This window comes from Oncorhynchus keta, unplaced genomic scaffold (genome assembly GCF_023373465.1).
Source record: "Oncorhynchus keta strain PuntledgeMale-10-30-2019 unplaced genomic scaffold, Oket_V2 Un_contig_18343_pilon_pilon, whole genome shotgun sequence".
NCBI classification, from domain to species: domain Eukaryota; kingdom Metazoa; phylum Chordata; class Actinopteri; order Salmoniformes; family Salmonidae; genus Oncorhynchus; species Oncorhynchus keta.
The window spans coordinates 1-13,249 of record NW_026280870.1 but is presented as its reverse complement, the minus strand read 5'-3'; the positions used below and the strand labels follow the sequence as shown (position 1 = coordinate 13,249).

Here is a 13,249-nt window from a genome sequence, read left to right as displayed (position 1 = left end):
GGTCAGCTCTGCTCTGTGTTGGAGACTGTAACATCATGACCCTGTAGGATAACTAATCTATGGGGTCAGGGGTCAGCTCTGCTCTGTGTTGGAGACTGTAACATCATGACCCTGTAGGATAACTAATCTATGGGGTCAGGGGTCAGCTCTGCTCTGTGTTGGAGACTGTAACATCATAACCCTGTAGGATAACTAATCTATGGGGTCAGGGGTCAGCTCTGCTCTGTGTTGGAGACTGTAACATCATGACCCTGTAGGATAACTAATCTATGGGGTCAGGGGTCAGCTCTGCTCTGTGTTGGAGACTGTAACATCATGACCCTGTAGGATAACTAATCTATGGGGTCAGGGGTCAGCTATGCTCTGTGTTGGAGACTGTAACATCACAACCCTGTAGGATAACTAATCTATGGGGTCAGGGGTCAGCTCTGCTCTGTGTTGGACACTAACATCATGACCCTGTAGGATAACTAATCTATGGGGTCAGGAGTCAGCTCTGCTCTGTGTTGGAGACTGTAACATCACAACCCTGTTGGATAACTAATCTATGGGGTCAGGGGTCAGCTCCGCTTGGACTGGATTGGCCTAATATAATTCTCTGTCCTGAAACATTTGTTTGAATCAGTTCCTTTGTGTGATTTGATTCGTCCGTCACCACAGATGCTTTTTAATACCCAGAGAGAAATAATCATGGGGTCAGGCGCGTCCCTGGGTGACCGCTCTGCCCTCTGGGTAATTAAGACTGACTCAGGATGCATCCCACAACCCTGGTCCCTGTATAGTCCACTACTCATGGGGTCAGGGGTCAGTCCTGCCCTCTGTGTTGGACAAACATCATGACCCAGATAGGATAAAATCCTGGGGCAAATCAAGACCTCAGAAATCTCTCTCTGTGTTGAGAGCTAACAGATCACAACTCCTACTTTCAGCAAATAAGACTAGAAATCTATGGGGTCTGAGGCTAACAGATCTGGATTGGCCTAATATAATTCTCTACTCCTGAAATCAAGACCTTTGAATCAGTTCCTTTGTGTGATTTGATTTCAGCTGACAGATGCTCCCGACTTCTACTTTCAGCAAATCAAGACCTCTGTAGAAATAATCATGAGAGCTAACAGATCGACTCTCTACTTTCAGCAAATCAAGACCTCTGGAAATCTTTCTCTCTGAATCAGATCCCAAGACTCTCTACTTTCCAGCAAATCAAGACCTCTGTAGAAAGAAGTGCCCTCTGAGAAACATTTGTGTGCGCCTCAGACTCACTTTCAGCAAATCAAGACCTCTGTAGAAATCTCTCTCTCTCTGAGAGCTAACAGATCCCGACTCTCTACTTTCAGCAAATCAAGACCTCTGTAGAAATCTTTCTCTCTCTGAGAGCTAACAGATCCCGACTCTCTACTTTCAGCAAATCAAGACCTCTGTAGAAATCTCTCTCTCTGAGAGCTAACAGATCCCGACTCTCTACTTTCAGCAAATCAAGACCTCTGTAGAAATCTCCTCCTCTTCCTCCTACTTTCAGCAAATCAAGACCTCTGTAGAAATCTCTCTCTCTGAGAGCTCCCTCCCGACTCTCCTCTTTCAGCAAATCAAGACCTCTGTAGAAATCTTCTCTCTCTCTGAGAGCTAACAGATCCCGACTCTCTACTTTCAGCAAATCAAGACCTCTCCCCTCCTCTCCCTCTGAGAGCTCCCTCCCTCCTCTCTACTCCTCTTCAGCAAATCCCTCATCCTCCCTCCCTTTCCCTCTCTCTCTCTCTGAGAGCTAACAGATCCCGACTCTCTACTTTCAGCTCAGAGTTTAAAAGTGTCAGCGTTTCATTTGAATTTCCCAGTTATTTGATAATAATGAAACTATTAAACTCATCATCTTTCAGGCTGAGAAATCAGACCTCTGTAGAAATCCCTCCCTCCCTCCCTCCCTCCCTCCCTCCCTCCTCCCCTCTCCCCTCCTCCCTCCCTCCCTCCCTCCCTCCCTCTTCCTCCTCTCCTTCCTCCTCCCCTCCCTCCTCTGAGAGCTAACAGATCCCTCCTCTCCTCCTCCTCCCTCCCTCATCCTCCCTCCCTCCCTCCCTCCTCTCCTCCCTCCCTCCCAGTTATTTCATTCCTCCTCCCTCCTCTCCTCCTCTCCTTCCCTCCCTCCTCCCTCCCTCCCTCCCTCCCCTCCCCCTCCCTCCCTCCCCTCCCTCCTCCTCCCTCCCTCCCTCCTCCTTCCTCCTCCTCCCTCCCTCTTCCTCCCTCCTCCTCCTCCTTATCCTCCCTTCCTCCCTCCCTCCCCTCCTCCTCCTCCTCCCTCTTCCCTCCTCCTCCTCCTTATCCTCCCCTCCCTCTCTCCTCCTCCCTCCCTCTTCCTCCTCCTCCTTAACCTGTAAGACCTTAATAAATGGTCTATATTGACATCAAAGGAAAAGGGGAAGATGGCGCTCAGCCTTATGGGAAGGGGAGTAGCGAGAGCGAGGCTGCTTCCTAAATGGCTCCCTATTCCCAGGAGCCCTTGTCAAAAGTCTCTATTATAGAAAAGATGCTCCGTTTGGAATGCAGAACCAGGCCAGTGTGACCGCACCCGGCCACACTTACCCAGACTCCCCAAACTCAGCCGGCGGACCGTAATCGCGCCTCGCTGCCAGAGTCGTTCTGAAATTACACTCGTCTTTGTCTTTTTAATTAAACTCAAGCACAGTTTTGGAGGCTATTTGACCTTTCGTGACCCCTCTTTGTGGGAAGAACCTCGGGTCATTTCCATGCATACATTACCAGCCTCTTCCCCTCCTCCTCCCTCCTTCCTCCCCTCCTCCTCCTCCTCCTCCCTCCCTCCTCCCTCCCTCCCTCCTCCTCCTCCTTCTCCTCCTCCTCCCTCCTCTCCCTTCCTCCTCCTCCTCCCTCTCCTCCTCCTCCTCCTCCCCTCCTCCTCTCCTCCCTCCTCCTCCCTTCCTCCTCTCTCCCTCCCTCCTTCCTTCTCCTCCTCCTCCCTTCCTCCCTCCTCCTCTCCTTCCTCCCAGCAACGATCCAACAAGGCTTTACAGATTAAGGGAGAGGTTCAGTTGAAGAATATGGCCTGTATTTAATCTTCTAGGGTGCGGTTCTGTGGCAGGAGATGGAATGAAATGTTTTAGGCTGTTTAAGGCTCTCTATCTACACAGGTGAAATGAGCTGAGAAATACGGACGCTGTTGTGTGGGATGGGGACTGACATAGCACTTTTTGACACAAGTTACTCGCCAGGAATTTGTGTGTGTAAATATATGTAAATAATATACTACCGCGCTGGTAAAATTCACACATTCAGAACCTCAGTTTCCGTTGAAAGAGGGACCAACTTCACAATGTTCTGCTCCACTGACTTCACATTCAGTCATTCAAATCAGTGAATATTTCAGCAGCCAGGTGTTTTTTAATCTTTCTGTCATGAAGACGACAACAAAGACGTTCTCTGAGCTGCTGCATGTGAGGCACTCATCCCCTGGCACTCATCCCCTGGACACGGATCACTGCTGCATGTGAGGCACTCATCCCCTGGCCATGGATCACTGCTGCATGTGAGGTCTAGCATGCTGCTCATCCCCAGCCTCGCCTGGCACTCATCCCCTGGCCATGGATCACTGCTGCATGTGAGGTCTAGCATGCTGCTCATCCCCAGCCTCGCCTGGTACTCATCCCCTGGCCATGGATCACTGCTGCATGTGAGGTACTCATCCCCTGGCCACGGATCACTGCTGCATGTGAGGTACTCATCCCCTGGCCATGGATCACTGCTGCATGTGAGGCACTCATCCCCTGGCCATGGATCACTGCTGCATGTGAGGTACTCATCCCCTGGCCATGGATCACTGCTGCATGTGAGGTACTCATCCCCTGGACATGGATCACTGCTGCATGTGAGGCACTCATCCCCTGGACACGGATCACTGCTGCATGTGAGGTACTCATCCCCTGGCCACGGATCACTGCTGCATGTGAGGTACTCATCCCCTGGCCATGGATCACTGCTGCATGTGAGGTACTCATCCCCTGGACACGGATCACTGCTGCATGTGAGGCACTCATCCCCTGGCCACGGATCACTGCTGCATGTGAGGCACTCATCCCCTGGACATGGATCACTGCTGCATGTGAGGTACTCATCCCCTGGACATGGATCACTGCTGCATGTGAGGTTGAATCACTGCTGCATGTGAGGCACTCATCCCCTGGAGATGGATCACTGCTAAATGTTCATCCCCTGGCCATGGATCACTGCTGCATGTGAGGCACTCTATCCCCTACACTGGTGAAATGTGAGGTACTCATCCCCTCAAATCACTGCTGCATGTGAGGTGTCATCCCCTGGCCATGGATCACTGCTGCATGTGAGGTCTAGCATGCTGCTCATCCCCAGCCTTGGCACTCATCCCCTGGCCATGGATCACTGCTGCATGTGAGGTCTAATATGCTGCTCAATAAGCCTCGCCTGGCACTCATCCCCTGGAACGGATCACTGCTGCATTCTCAGGACATGGATCACTGCTGCATGTGAGGTACTCATCCCCTGGCCAACGGATCACTGCTGCATGTGAGGCACTCATCCCCTGGCCACGGATCACATTGCATGTGAGGCACTCATCCCCTGGCCACGGATCACTGCTGCATGCCAGGTTTTCATCCCCTGGCCATGGATCACTGCTGCATGAGGCACTCATCCCTGATCTGCTGCATGTGAGGTCTAGCATGCTGCTCATCCCCAGCCTCGCCTGGCACTCATCCCCTGGCCATGGATCACTGCTGCATGTGAGGTCTAGCATGCTGCTCATCCCCAGCCTCGCCTGGCACTCATCCCCTGGCCATGGATCACTGCTGCATGTGAGGTCTAGCATGCTGCTCATCCCCAGCCTCGCCTGGCACTCATCCCCTGGCCATGGATCACTGCTGCATGTGAGGTCTAGCATGCTGCTCATCCCCAGCCTCGCCTGGCACTCATCCCCTGGCCATGGATCACTGCTGCATGTGAGGTCTAGCATGCTGCTCATCCCCTGGCCACGGATCACTGCTGCATGTGAGGTCTAGCATGCTGCTCATCCCCTGGCCACGGATCACTGCTGCATGTGAGGTCTTTTTGCTGATCCCCAGCCTCGCCTGGCACTCATCCCCTGGCCAAATCACTGCTGCATGTGAGGTCCAGCATGCTGCTCATCCCACAGCCTCGCCTGGCACTCATCCCCCCCAACACATCACTGCTGCATGTGATCCCTAGCATGCTGCTCAAAAAGAAGCCTCGCCTGGCACTCATCCCCCATTTTGGATCACTGCTGCATGTGAGATAGCAGCTGCTCATCCCCAGCCTCGCCTGGCACTCATCCCCTGGCCATGGATCACTGCTGCATGTGAGGTCTAGAATGAGAGAATCCCCAGAGAATGAGCACTCATCCCCTGGAGATGGATCACTGCTGCATGAGAGGTCTAGATGAATCCCCAGCCTCGCCTGGCACTCATCCCCTGGCCACGGTGCCACCACATAGTTGGCAGCCACCTCTCCTCTGCAGGCATGAGAGAGCGTGATAACCAGAGGGCTGTTTGACTCCCAGTGATATGACTCCCCCTCCCTGACTACCCCAGGGGGAAAGCAGGATCTGTCTTTGTTTTGGTTTTTTGTGGTTGATGTAAGAGTGAACAGTTTTAAAACCCTGAATGCAAATGAGACCCATTTAGCCATCCAGAAACAAACCACCTTCCTCTAACGACTCTCCTCTAGAAAACACCTCTATTACATCCCTCTAAAGTAGCCTAAAAAGAGCCTTCCCCCATCCCTCCTTCTCCTCTTCCCTCCTTCCCCCATTTTTCCTACCTTCAGATAGAGGGAGAGAGAGACAGAAAGAGAACGAGAGAATGAGAGAACGAGAGAATGAGAGAAAGAGAGAATGAGAGAACGAGAGAATGAGAGAATGAGAGAATGAGAGAAAGAGAGAATGAGAGAACGAGAGAATGAGAGAATGAGAGAAAGAGAGAATGAGAGAACGAGAGAATGAGAGAATGAGAGAAAGAGAGAATGAGAGAACGAGAGAATGAGAGAACGAGAGAAAGAGAGAACGAGAGAAAGAGAGAAAGAGAGAAAGAGAGAAAGAGAGAACGAGAGAATGAGAGAAAGAGAGAATGAGAGAATGAGAGAAAGAGAGAAAGAGAGAATGAGAGAATGAGAGAAAGAGAGAACGAGAGAAAGAGAGAAAGAGAGAAAGAGAGAAAGAGAGAACGAGATTATGAGAGAAAGAGAGAGAGAGAGAGAATGAGAGAAAGAGAGAACGAGAGAAGAGAAAGAGAGAAAGAGAGAAAGAGAGAAAGAGAGAAATCTCCACATAAGAGCCTCCATTTCTCTGCTTCAGAAAAAACATCTGTCTTTCATCTGACACTTTACATAAACCACGTGTTGCTTCACATGTCGTCACATTACGTTCACATCAAAACATGTTTTTTGGGGGGGAACACTTCACATGCGATTCGTGTGGTTTCTTCCCGTAAGGGTGGCGCTGATTTTAACTCTTGATGCTAAATAGATGTTGATGACAAAGTAGATGAGTAGTGTCGTACTGTTGTGGTGGGTGGGGTCAGAGGTCAGCCATGCACCATTTATCTGGACTGCAGGAGGAGCTGTCTTCATCTGTCAGGAGGAGGAGGTGAGAGAGAGAGAGAGAGAGAGAGAGAGAGAGAGAGAGAGAGAGAGAGAGAGAGAGAGAGAGAGAGAGAGAGAGATAGAGATAGAGAGAGAGAGAGAGAAAGAGAGAGAGAGAGAGAGAGAGAGAGAGTGAGAGAGAGAGAGAGAGAGAGAGAGAGAGAGAGAGAGAGAGAGAGAGAGAGAGAGAGAGAGAGAGAGAGAGAGAGAGAGAGAGAAAGAGAGAGAGAGAGAGAGAGAGAGAGAGAGAGAGAGAGAGAGAGAGAGAGAGAGAGAGAGAGAGAGAGAGAGAGAGAGAGAGAGAGAGAGAGAGAGAGAGAGAGAGAGAGAGAGAGAGAGAGAGAGAGAGAGAGAGAGAGAGAGAGAGAGAGAGAGAGAGAGAGAGAGAGAGAGAAAGAGAAGAGAGAGAGAGAGAAAGACAGAGAGAGAAAGCATTTGATTCTACTTGGCATACAGGACTGCTCTACAAAGTTATTGAAAGTGGTGTAGGGGGTGAAACATATGACATAATTAAATCAATATATACTGGCAATACGTACAGCACAAGGCCGACAGCAGAGCCTGGACCTGCTAGAGCAGTACTGCCTGACCTGGGCCCTGGCAGTAAACCCCCACAGCACAAGGCCGACAGCAGAGCCTGGACCTGCTAGAGCAGTACTGCCTGACCTGGGCCCTGGCAGTAAACCCCAAAGATACTAAAATAATGATTTTCCAGAGAAGATCCAGATCTCAGGGAATTAGACCTAAAGTTCTCAATTGGTACAAAATATATAGAGTACTGCACACACTACAATTACTGAGGTTTACATATATAGAGTACTGTACACACTACAATTACTGAGGTTTAAATATATAGAGTACTGTACACACTACAAGTACTGAGGTTTAAATATATAGAGTACTGTACACACTACAATTACTGAGGTTTAAATATATAGAGTACTATACACACTACAATTACTGAGGTTTAAATATATAGAACACTGTACACACTACAATTACTGAGGTTTAAATATATAGAATACTGTACACACTACAATTACTGAGGTTTAAATATATAGTACTATACACCTACAATTACTGAGTCCAAGGCCGTTCTACAACAGAAGCCTGTCCCCTCATCCAGCTGGTCCTGAGTTCACTAACCTGTTCTACTAACCACTGGGCCTCAGTCCCCCATCCAGCTGGTCCTGAGTTCAGCAACCTGTTCTGCTAACACACTGAAGCCTCAGTCCCTCATCCAGCTGGTCCTGGCAGTTCACTAACCTGTTCTACTAACACACTGAAGCCTCAGTCCCCTCATCCAGCTGGTCCTGAGTACTGCCTGACCTGTTCTACTAACACACTGAAGCCTCAGTCCCCTCATCCAGCTGGTCCTGGGCAGAGTTCACTAACCTGTTCTACTAACACACTGAAGCCTCAGTCCCCTCATCCAGCTGGTCCTGGCAGTTCACTAACCTGTTCTACTAACACACTGAAGCCTCAGTCCCCTCATCCAGCTGGTCCTGGGAGTTCCTGGACCTGTTCTACTAACACACTGAGCCTCAGTCCCCTGCCAGCTGGTCCTGGTTCACTGGGTTCTACTAACACACTGAAGCCTCAGTCCCCTCATCCAGCTGGTAATGAGTTTCCAAACCTGTTCTACTAACATCTGAAGCATCAGTCCCCTCATCCAGCTTAGACCTGAAAGTTCACTAACCTGTTCTAAAATACTGAAGCCTCAGTCCCCTCATCCAGCTGGTCCTGAGTTCACTAACCTTTAAATACACTGAAGTACTCAGTCCCCTACATCCAGCTGGTCCAGGGGCTGAGTTCACTAACCTGTTCTACTAACACACTGAAGCCTAGTCCCCTCATCCAGCTGGTCCTGAGTTCAAACCTGTTCTACTAACACACTGAAGCCTCAGTCCCCTCATCCAGCTGGTCCTGGGAGGAGTTCACTAACCTGTTCTACTAACACACTGAAGCCTCAGTCCCCTCATCCAGCTGGTCCTGGGGTTTCACTAACCTGTTCTACTAACACACTGAAGCCTCAGTCCCTCATCCAGCTGGTCCTGAGGTTTAACTAACCTGTTCTACTAACACACTGAAGCCTCAGTCCCCTCATCCAGCTGGTCCTGGGGTTTCACTAACCTGTTCTACTAACACACTGAAGCCTCAGTCCCCTCATCCAGCTGGTCCTGAGTTCACTAACCTGTTCTACTAACACACTGAAGCCTCAGTCCCCTCATCCAGCTGGTCCTGGGTTTGAGTTCACTAACCTGTTCTACTAACACACTGAAGCCTCAGTCCCCTCATCCAGCTGGTCCTGGGGCTGAGTTCACTAACCTGTTCTACTAACACACTGAAGCCTCAGTCCCCTCATCCAGCTGGTCCTGGGGCTGAGTTCACTAACCTGTTCTACTAACACACTGAAGCCTCAGTCCCCTCATCCAGCTGGTCCTGAGTTCACTAACCTGTTCTACTAACACACTGAAGCCTCAGTCCCCTCATCCAGCTGGTCCTGAGTTCACTAACCTGTTCTACTAACACACTGAAGCCTCAGTCCCCTCATCCAGCTGGTCCTGAGTTCACTAACCTGTTCTACTAACACACTGAAGCCTCAGTCCCCTCATCCAGCTGGTCCTGAGTTCACTAACCTGTTCTACTAACACACTGAAGCCTCAGTCCCCTCATCCAGCTGGTCCTGGGAGTGAGTTCACTAACCTGTTCTACTAACACACTGAAGCCTCAGTCCCCTCATCCAGCTGGTCCTGAGTTCACTAACCTGTTCTACTAACACACTGAAGCCTCAGTCCCCTCATCCAGCTGGTCCTGAGTTCACAAACCTGTTCTACTAACACACTGAAGCCTCAGTCCCCTCATCCAGCTGGTCCTGGGGCTGAGTTCACTAACCTGTTCTACTAACACACTGAAGCCTCAGTCCCCTCATCCAGCTGGTCCTGGGAGTGAGTTCACTAACCTGTTCTACTAACACACTGAAGCCTCAGTCCCCTCATCCAGCTGGTCCTGAGTTCACTAACCTGTTCTACTAACACACTGAAGCCTCAGTCCCCTCATCCAGCTGGTCCTGAGTTCACTAACCTGTTCTACTAACACACTGAAGCCTCAGTCCCCTCATCCAGCTGGTCCTGAGTTCACTAACCTGTTCTACTAACACACTGAAGCCTCAGTCCCCTCATCCAGCTGGTCCTGAGTTCACTAACCTGTTCTACTAACACACTGACGCCTCAGTTCCCTCATCCAGCTGGTCCTGAGTTCACTAACCTGTTCTACTAACACACTGACCTCAGGACCAGAACATGTCCGTATTACAACACAGTCAAAACAAAACTAAATTGGGAAACACAAAGCAGTGCTATCTGGCCCTAAATGGACAGTACACCGTGGATAACTATATGACCATGGTTACTTAGACAAACCTTGACACAGTACAGGCTCAGTGAGCACAGCCTTGCCATTGAGAAGGGTAGACACAGGAAAACCTGGCTCCCTGTAGAGGAAAGGCTGTGTAACCACTGCACCACAGCAGAACCTGGCTCCCTGTAGAGGAAAGGCTGTGTAACCACTGCACCACAGCAGAACCTGGCTCCCTGTAGAGGAAAGGCTGTGCAACCACAGCAGAACCTGGCTCCCTGTAGAGGAAAGGCTGTGTAACCACTGCACCACAGCAGAACCTGGCTCCCTGCAGAGGAAAGGCTGTGTAACCACTGCACCACAGCAGAACCTGGCTCCCTGCAGAGGAAAGGCTGTGTAACCACTGCACAACAGCAGAACCTGGCTCCCTGTAGAGGAAAGGCTGTGTAACCACTGCACAACAGCAGAACCTGGCTCCCTGTAGAGGAAAGGCTGTACAACCACTGTACAACAGCAGAACCTGGCTCCCTGTAGAGGAAAGGCTGTGCAACCACTGAACAACAGCAGAACCTGTCTCCCTGTAGAGGAATGGCTGTGTTACCACTGAACAACAGCAGAACCTGGCTCCCTGTAGAGGAAAGGCTGTGTAACCACTGCACAACAGCAGAACCTGGCTCCCTGTAGAGGAAAGGCTGTGTAACCACTGAACAACAGCAGAACCTGGCTCCATGTAGAGGAAAGGCTGTGTTACCACTGAACAACAGCAGAACCTGGCTCCCTGTAGAGGAAAGGCTGTGTAACCACTGCACCACAGCAGAACCTGGCTCCCTGTAGAGGAAAGGCTGTGTTACCACTGCACCACAGCAGAACCTGGCTCCCTGTAGAGGAAAGGCTGTGTAACCACTGAACAACAGCAGAACCTGGCTCCCTGTAGAGGAAAGGCTGTACAACCACTGCACCACAGCAGAACCTGGCTCCCTGTAGAGGAAAGGCTGTGTAACCACTGCACAACAGCAGAACCTGGCTCCCTGTAGAGGAAAGGCTGTGTAACCACTGAACAACAGCAGAACCTGGCTCCCTGTAGAGGAAAGGCTGTGTAATCACTGCACAACAGCAGAACCTGGCTCCCTGTAGAGGAAAGGCTGTGTAACCACTGGACAACAGCAGAACCTGGCTCCCTGTAGAGGAAAGGCTGTGTAACCACTGCACAACAGCAGAACCTGGCTCCCTGTAGAGGAAAGGCTGTGTAACCACTGAGCAGAACCTGGCTCCCTGTAGAGGAAAGGCTGTGTAACCACTGAACACAACAGACAGAAAAATGTAAAAAATATAAAACTCCCTAGTAGAGGGTCATTTCCAAATTTTAAAACCTTATTCCACTTTTCAAAGACCTCTGATGAGAGGCTGTGTAACCACTGAACAACAGCAGAACCTGGCTCCCTGTAGAGGAAAGGCTGTGTAACCACTGCACAACAGCAGAACCTGGCTCAGAGCACTGTAAGAGGAAAGGCTGTGTAACCACTGCACAACAGCAGAACCTGGCTCCCTGTAGAGGAAAGGCTGTGTTGGCAGCACCACTGCACAACAGCAGAACAGAGCTCCCTGTGTGGCTGTAGCACACTACATTGAAGACCCTGATGAGAGTAGGCTACCCGTCCTGTTGGGGAGGAAAGGCTGTGGGTAACCACTGCACTACCTCGTCCTGTTGGGGGACAGCAGAACCTGAAGACGGAGAGGAGGCTATTTCACTGGGGTTGGCAAACTACATGAAGACCTCTCAAATATAAGGAAAGAGCTGTGGGTTGGCAGATTAAGACCTCTGATGAGAGTAGGCTACCCGTCCTGTTGGGGGAGGAGCCTTGGGTTCAGAGCACTACATTGAAAACCTCTCTGATGAGAAGGCAACCCGTCCTGTTGGGGAGGAGGGTCAGAGAGCTGTGGGTTGGCAGAACACTACATTGAAGACCTCTCTGATGAGAGTAGGCTACCCGTCCTGTTGGGGGAGGAGGCAGAGAGCTGTGGGTTGGCAGAGCACTACATTGAAGACCTCTCTGATGAGAGTAGGCTACCCGTCCTGTTGGGGGAGGAGGCAGAGAGCTGTGGGTTGGCAGAGCACTACATTGAAGACCTCTCTGATGAGAGTAGGCTACCCGTCCTGTTGGGGGAGGAGGCAGAGAGCTGTGGGTTGGCAGAGCACTACATTGAAGACCTCTCTGATGAGAGTAGGCTACCCGTCCTGTTGGGGGAGGACACAGAGAGCTGTGGGTTGGCAGCGCACTACATTGCTGCCTGCCATAACATGAGGGACAGAGTCTGACAGACTAATCAACATGCACATGTCCTCTACTGTTTGCTTGTTGTTATAGTTCAATGTGTTGGTTATTTTGACCTTTGGTTATTGTTGTTACTGTTGTCCCGGTGACAGCAGAACCTTTTGACCCCTGGTTATTGTTGTTACTGTTGTCCCGGTGACAGCAGAACCTTTTGACCCCTGGTTATTGTTGTTACTGTTGTCCCGGTGACAGCAGAACCTTTTGACCCCTGGTTATTGTTGTTACTGTTGTCCCGGTGACAGCAGAACCTTTTGACCCCTGGTTATTGTTGTTACTGTTGTCCCGGTGACAGCAGAACCTTTTGACCCCTGGTTATTGTTGTTACTGTTGTCCCGGTGACAGCAGAACCTTTTGACCCCTGGTTATTGTTGTTACTGTTGTCCCGGTGACAGCAGAACCTTTTGACCCCTGGTTATTGTTGTTACTGTTGTCCCGGTGACAGTTGTTACAGAAACCTTTGACCCCTGGTTATTGTTGTTACTGTTGTCCCGGTGACAGCAGAACCTTTGACCCCTGGTTATTGTTGTTACTGTTGTCTCGGTGACAGCAGAACCTTTGTTTATTGTTGTTACTGTTGTCCCGGTGACAGCAGAACCTTTGACCCCTGGTTATTGTTGTTACTGTTGTCCCGGTGACAGCAGAACCTTTCGACCCCTGGTTATTGTTGTTACTGTTGACAATTTTGATTCTCATTTTTTTATATTGTAAGTATCCAAAAAAGCTTTGGCAATATGTACAATGTTACATCATGCCGATAAAGACAATTGAATTGAATTGAGTGACAGACATGGGACAGAGAGAGAGAAGAGAGAGAGAGAGGAGAGAGAGAGAGAGAGAGAGAGAGAGAGAGAGAGAGAGAGAGAGAGAGAGAGAGAGAGAGAGAGAGAGAGAGAGAGAGAGAGAGAGAGAGAGAGAGAGGGAGAGAC

At 50.3% G+C, this 13,249-nt stretch overlaps 1 long non-coding RNA gene across 1 annotated transcript; it reads right to left on the bottom strand.

Annotated features, from left to right (window-relative positions):
• Positions 1 to 8,898: 8,898 nt before the first annotated feature.
• LOC127920094 (uncharacterized) lies at positions 8,899 to 9,824 on the bottom strand. The gene is made up of 3 exons (XR_008105079.1): positions 9,596 to 9,824; positions 9,340 to 9,461; positions 8,899 to 9,272 (listed from the first exon to the last, which is right to left on the bottom strand). It is a non-coding gene; the product is annotated as an uncharacterized LOC127920094 (long non-coding RNA).
• Between the last annotated feature and the right edge of the window lie 3,425 nt (positions 9,825 to 13,249).